We start from the raw sequence: 6384 nt of genomic DNA on the forward strand, positions 1-6384 counted from the left end.
TGTACCTTCCCTAAGAAACCAGAGGCCTTTCTCTTGGGCATTGTCGGCCAATTGGTGTTAAAGAAAGATAGAACTTTTTTCCTGTATGCTACGACAGCAGCAAGAATACTCATCGCAAAGTATTGGAAGACACAAGACCTACCCACCTTGGAAGAATGGCAGATGAAAGTGATGGACTATATGACACTGGCCGAGATGACCGGCAGAATCCGTGATCAGGGGAAAGAGACGACGGAAGAGGATTGGAAGAAATTTAAAATCTATCTTAAAAACTATTATAAAATTGAGGAATGCTAAAACGTCGAGGTGTTGAGAAAGAAAAGGGAATCACAGCGACATAAGATTAAGTTGAAGGAAAGGTTAAGAGGACATATATTTGACAAAACCGCTTAGAAGCTGCTGAAATAATTTTGGAAACTGGGATACAGAAAGGGGAGGTATGGGGGAGTCCGAGAAATGAGGGTCATGAAAAAAGGTTATGAAATTAGACATGTTTGTATGTCTTTTTATTTGTTTGTATTGTTTAAAAAATGCTGTAAAACCAATAAAAAAAATTATATATAAAAAAAACAAATTTAAAACACTTAATTGTAATAGCAGCATCAAATACAGTATAGAATGTTTTATTATGCTTTTATATATGTTGGAAGCTGCCTAGAGTGGCTGGGGCAACCCAGCAAGATGTGTTGGGAATAAGTAATCATATTATCATTATGGAATGGGACGTCCCTGTTTTCATTGGAGGAATGTTGGAGTGGATGCAAGCCCCCCAGCAGGACCTGAGTGCAACAGTGCTCTCCCTGTTTGTGATTCGTGGCTCAGTTGGTTAGAGCGTGGTGCTGATAACGCCATGGTTGCAGGTTTGATCCCCGTCAGGGACAGCTGCAACTTCCTGCCTTGCAGGGGGTTGGACTAGATGATCCCAATTTTATACGTTGTGTGTCTTTGCTTCTCAGTTTGTATTGGGTTGTTTTATGCACTGTGGCTTGCAGTTATTTTTATTGATTCTAGCTTGGAAATTATTTATTGTAATTGTTAAAGAGTGAATTTCTGTTCCATTATCATTTGCCGACATTGAATTTGATTGCGTGCTATTATATCCTAACGCGTTATTGAATGCTACTTTATTTGAAATAAGTTGTTTATTTTGAAGTTATGTTTTTATTACGACATTTTGGTATCGGATCTGGTTGTTATAAGGTCTGTGCGATCTCTGTTGTTTCTTCAGCTTGCAAACCGCCTTGTGCATAGTAAGCAAGGCAGTGTACAAATTAAAAGTGAAATGAAAACACTCAGGGTCCCTTCCAACTTCACAATTCTAGGATTCCCATCAGTTGGCATTCAGAGGCGTAGCCATCGTGGCCAGAAGCTATTGACAGCCTTCTCCTCCATCCTCTCCCTCCCCTTTCTTACGTTATCATTAAGCACTTTATTGAATAGTCACCATACTTTTAGGTTGAATACTGTATACAGGTTCTTTGGAACGGTTCTATCAATAACATATCAGTTCTTTGGAGAAAGCAGCTGCCTTGTGGGGCTCTGCACCCCGAACCAGTTAACTCTCCTGCTTCTGTATCCCACTAACTACACAGGGGAAGGAGTCTATCTTCATGCTTTCTCATACACTCTGGTGCAGATAACGTTGTTCATTTCACACTCCACAACCAGCTTTCCATCTCTTCTATTTTTCTTTTTATTGTAGTCTCTTTGCCATCCCATTTCTGCAACTGATTGAGCAACCCATTGTCTAATGTTACAATACTCTTTACTTTCCTGTCTTCTGCTGTGGTCTCATCAAACTGTTCCCCCAGTTTGAAGGAAATCTCAGTGTTCTTTAAACTGCTCTCTGTTTTGATGGTTATAACATCTCTGTTGCAACTGATGATCACATTGGGCTTGGCAACACCAGCCACCTTTCTGGTGGCAAAGCCCACGCCAAGTTCTTTCATATAGTCATCAATTTTTTCTGTGGAAACAAGCTTCCAAGTTCCCAAAAATTGTTCACACATGGTGTAGGATTAACTAAGTTTCCTGAGGAACTTCTTACAAGTTTAACTAAGCACCACAAAGAGCACAGCACCTCTCCTCCATCCTCTTTTCAAGCCACCATCACAGCCTCTTGTCAGAGTGAATTCCAAAGTTTTGTCTGTCCTGAATCTTCCACATTCAGCTTCAAGGGACCTCCTTGAGGTCTAGTGTTATGAGAGAGGACTAGCCCAATTTCTCCACCTGTGCCTAGTTTTATATCACTTCCACATTCAAAGGATGGCAGCAACCTCTCTTTGGAATTCCCCCCTTTGCTGTCCTTGTTCTCTTTCTGGCCAGGCACTTTTAGGATCTTTTACTTGTACAGTCGTACCTTGGTTCTCGAACAGAATGCATTCCGGGAGTCCGTTTGACTTCCGGAACTGTTCGAAAACCAAGACACGGCTTCCGATTGGCTGCGGGAGCGTCTTGCAGCCAATTGGAAGCCACGGAAGCCACACTGGATGTTCGGCTTCCGAAAATTGTTTGAAAACCGGAACACTCATGTTATGTACTGAGTTGAATAGGATCCAAAATGCAGCAGTCTGATTGGTCCTAGAACAATAGGATTCAGAATGCAGCAGTATGATTGGTCCGCAGGAGCCACCCAATCCAACTCCAGGTGGAAGTGAATCCGCAGCCTGATTGGCCTACAGGAGAATCCCAGAATTAGCCAGTCATGTGGGGCCCATTGTGTAAATAATGTATATAAAGCAGACATTTCGGGGGAACTTCCATTCTTCACTACTATGAGCTGAATAAAGAGCATGAAATCCACACTCGACAATGAGTATATTTCAACTCACTTCCAGTTTTCAATCATTTGGGAGCCAAAACATACGAGTTCCAAGGCGTTCATCAACCAAAGTATGACTGTAATTGTTTATAACTTGATCTGCTTACTGCTGATTCAGGTTATACTGTATTTTTTAATCCTTTTGGAATTTGTTCTTCATTCTGTTGATGTAAGCTGCCCTCAGAGGTTGGGTGGGACTTTGGCTGCAGAACAGTACATCTTTTATGCAGAAGAAGGCTCTGGGTTCGATTCCTGTCATCTCCAGTTAAGAAGGACCAGGTAGACTTTTGCCTGAGGCCCCAGAGAGCAGTTGCCAGATACAGTCAAAAATATGTGGCTGAAGAGAAAAACAGCCTGAGCAGGAATAAGGGAGATCAACATCCTATTTAGATCTTTTTTTAAAAAAAGAAAGAAAAGAAATTCTGAGCTCCAGAATCCAGTCAGAAATTCAGAAGTTCCCTGAGAAGGTTTGTATACTTGTTTCCATAGGCTGGAACTGAGTCGTTTCCCGCAGTCCATCACTGTTGCTTGTTGAGATAAGATTTTCGCTCAAAGTGGGGCAAAACTGAACAGAGAAGCCAGTAAACACTTTAAAAATAAAATAAATAGGAACCCAGATGAAATAAATCTAGCCGAGTGTCTAGTGTGGTGGAGTGTCAAAGGAACAGATTGCTTGCTACCCAGTAAATACAGCCCTTGTTAAACCTTTACTGCCCCAAAGTCCCATGTCTTGTAAAAAAAATAAATCCTGGACTTTCGCCCAGCTTGGTGTCAGACGCCACAGAGCTTTCCTAGAGTGATGCCAGGTCACAGCAGTTGAGGGTTCGCTCTAGACTGCAGTGTCAGAAAGAACAGACAACTGGACTAGTCTGAAATAAGAGACATTTCATTCTGATCTGTCAGTGGATGGATATTCTGGAAGAATAGAATTTAAGGGCGGGGGACTCCCAAAGTATATTTCATTAATGTAAACGATGCTTTGTTATCCTGTAGCTGTCTGCAGAGTTGATACACTAGGGAGGCAAAGGCTTCCCCCAAACTTTTCTCTATGCCGGTAAAGTCTTTCCTTCTTTTAAACTGAAGTGTCAGAGTTGGGGGGACATAATAATAATAATAATAATAATAATAATAATAATAATAATAATTTATTTGTACCCCACCCATCTGGCTGGGTTTCCCCAGCCACTCTGGGCAGCTTCCAACAAAGACTAAAAAGCTCCGAGGGCCTTCTGGTGGTTCCCTCATTGCGAGAAGCAAAGCTACAGGGAACCAAGCATAGGGCCTTCTGGGCAGTGGCACCCGCCCTGTGGAACGCCCTCCCATCAGATGTCAAAGAGATAAACAACTACCTTACATTTAGAAGACATCTGACGGCAGCCCTGTTCAGGGAAGTTTTTAATGTGTGACATTTTAATGTATTTTTAATCTTTGCTGGAAGCTGCCCAGAGTGGCTGGGATGACCCAGCCAGATGGGCGGGGTACAAATAATAAATTATTGCTATACCTAAAGGTAAAGGGACCCCTGACCATTAGGTCCAGTCGTGACCGATTCTGGGGTCGCGGTGCTCATCTCGCTTAATGGCCGAGGGAGCCGGCATACAGCTTCCAGGTCATGTGGCCAGCATGACTAAGCCGCTTCTGGCGAACCAGAGCAGCGCACGGAAACGCCGTTTACCTTCCCGCCAGAGCGGTACCTATTTATCTACTTGCACTTTGACGTGCTTTCAAACTGCTAGGTTGGCAGGAGCAGGGACTGAGCAACGGGAGCTCACCCCGTCGCGGGGATTCGAACCGCCGACCTTCCAATTGGCAAGTCCTAGGCTCTGTGGTTTAACCCACAGCGCCACCTGTGTCAATAATAATAATAATAATAATAATAATAATAATAATAATAATAATAATATAGTATATTATACCTACCTGTAACTAAAAAAATATAAAACAGTAAAATCATCACCATTTTATTTTAACCACACTGGAATGTCCGGCTTCAGAAAGCAACACCCACAGACACAGAAGCACCCAATTTCCACCCCTTCTCTGAAATGTACAGAGAGGCTCTCAGCAATAGCCTGACTAGCCCAAGGGGGCAACAGCTGAACCCATAGCCCAGGCATTTATCGGAGTTAAACCAGGCCTCTCGGCCACCCACTAGGCAGATCATCCAGCGCAATCTGGATTTCTGGCCTATATTCTCCATCCTCTCACTGCCACGCCTGCCGCCCTTGCCCATTAGGGTTAATTCCTCCTCTCTCTTTTGGGTCCCCCAAGGGTTTGTGCATGGAGGGGGCTGGAACGACGCCGGCCAGCTGCCTGCCGATGGCAGAGGAGGAACAAGCCGAGAAAGCAGATGGGCTCCGCAGGGGTGATGGTGGTGGTGGAGGAGACATCGATGGAGAAGAGTAAACAGTTTTGCAAAGGCAGCTGGGAGCCAACCCCACCTCAGCCGCCACATCCTCCTCCTCTGGCACAACCCTCCCTGCTCGTCTCCCCCTTTGGTCCTCCGTCACAGAGAATTAACAACAGAGCCTCTGGGTTTCTTCTGAGGGAAGCAGAGACAATGAGAGGCCCTGCTGGTGGGAGAGTGCAGTAAGACTCACATTTATTGTTGCAAGCGTGTCGGAAGGGGCTGGTGCGTGTTGTCAATGTGAGCCAAATCCATTCTCACCCCCACCGCTCGCTCTGTTCTCTCTCCCCGCCCCCAAACTCCATCTCTTCTTCTCAGGAAAACCCATCTTTTCATATTTTTTTTGCAGCTGAAGGAAAATCCACGCTGCATATGCAGAGAGAGAGAAGGAGTCAGGCCAAGGGGCAGAGTGGGGAATGATGCCTTCAAGAGTCCCTAGAAAATCATGAGAATTTAGACAGAGGGAAGGATAAAGCTACAACTCAGAATATGTGAGGGGTGTTTGTGTGGGTGTAGAATATGCCAAGTGTTGTGCAAACTCAGATTGAGCCATGCTGCTAGATGGTTATGAGTAAACAGGAGTAAAACAAAACAAAACAAAACAAAACAAAACAAAACAAAACAAAACAAAGGTTAATTAAGGTTCCATTTCTTGTATCTCAAAGTAGGGATGAGAGAGACCAGGGTCTGAAATCATGGAGAGCCTCTCCCAGTCAGTGTAGACAATATTGAGCTAGATGGAGCCATGGTCTGAATTCAGTTTAATTCAGATTCCTGTGTTCCTAACAATAAAGTGTGGAGGCCGTTTCTTGGATTCTAGCACTCCAGCTATCTGAGTCAATAAGTGGAATTGCCTACCACAGGGTTGCCATACAACTTTGTCCGCTATTGTGTCCTGCATTTTACTTCTAGAAATATGGCGACCCAACCTTATCTATTCTGTCAATGTATTTATTTTCTCTTGAGGAACGTCTTCTCAAAAGTAACATTTTAATTATTTTATTTGAGACATTTAGATTATCTCACTCCCCCCCCCCACCTCTCATCGTGGAAAAATCAAGGATCCCTGTGTGGTCTTCCAGTCAGGATCCGACCATGGTGATACCTACCGGTACTTAGCTTCAGGAAGGGCCCTGTATTATGTGCCTTCTAGATC

General features: G+C 43.9%; 1 pseudogene across 1 annotated transcript; it reads right to left on the reverse strand.

Moving 5' to 3' along the window:
• Window positions 1-1405: 1405 nt before the first annotated feature.
• On the reverse strand, window positions 1406-2088 carry LOC308569853 (fatty acid-binding protein, adipocyte pseudogene; annotated as a pseudogene). The gene has a single exon. The product of its transcript is annotated as a fatty acid-binding protein, adipocyte pseudogene (transcript).
• Between the last annotated feature and the right edge of the window lie 4296 nt (window positions 2089-6384).

Source organism: Podarcis bocagei (genome assembly GCF_964188305.1).
Source record: "Podarcis bocagei genome assembly, chromosome: 12".
NCBI classification, from domain to species: domain Eukaryota; kingdom Metazoa; phylum Chordata; class Lepidosauria; order Squamata; family Lacertidae; genus Podarcis; species Podarcis bocagei.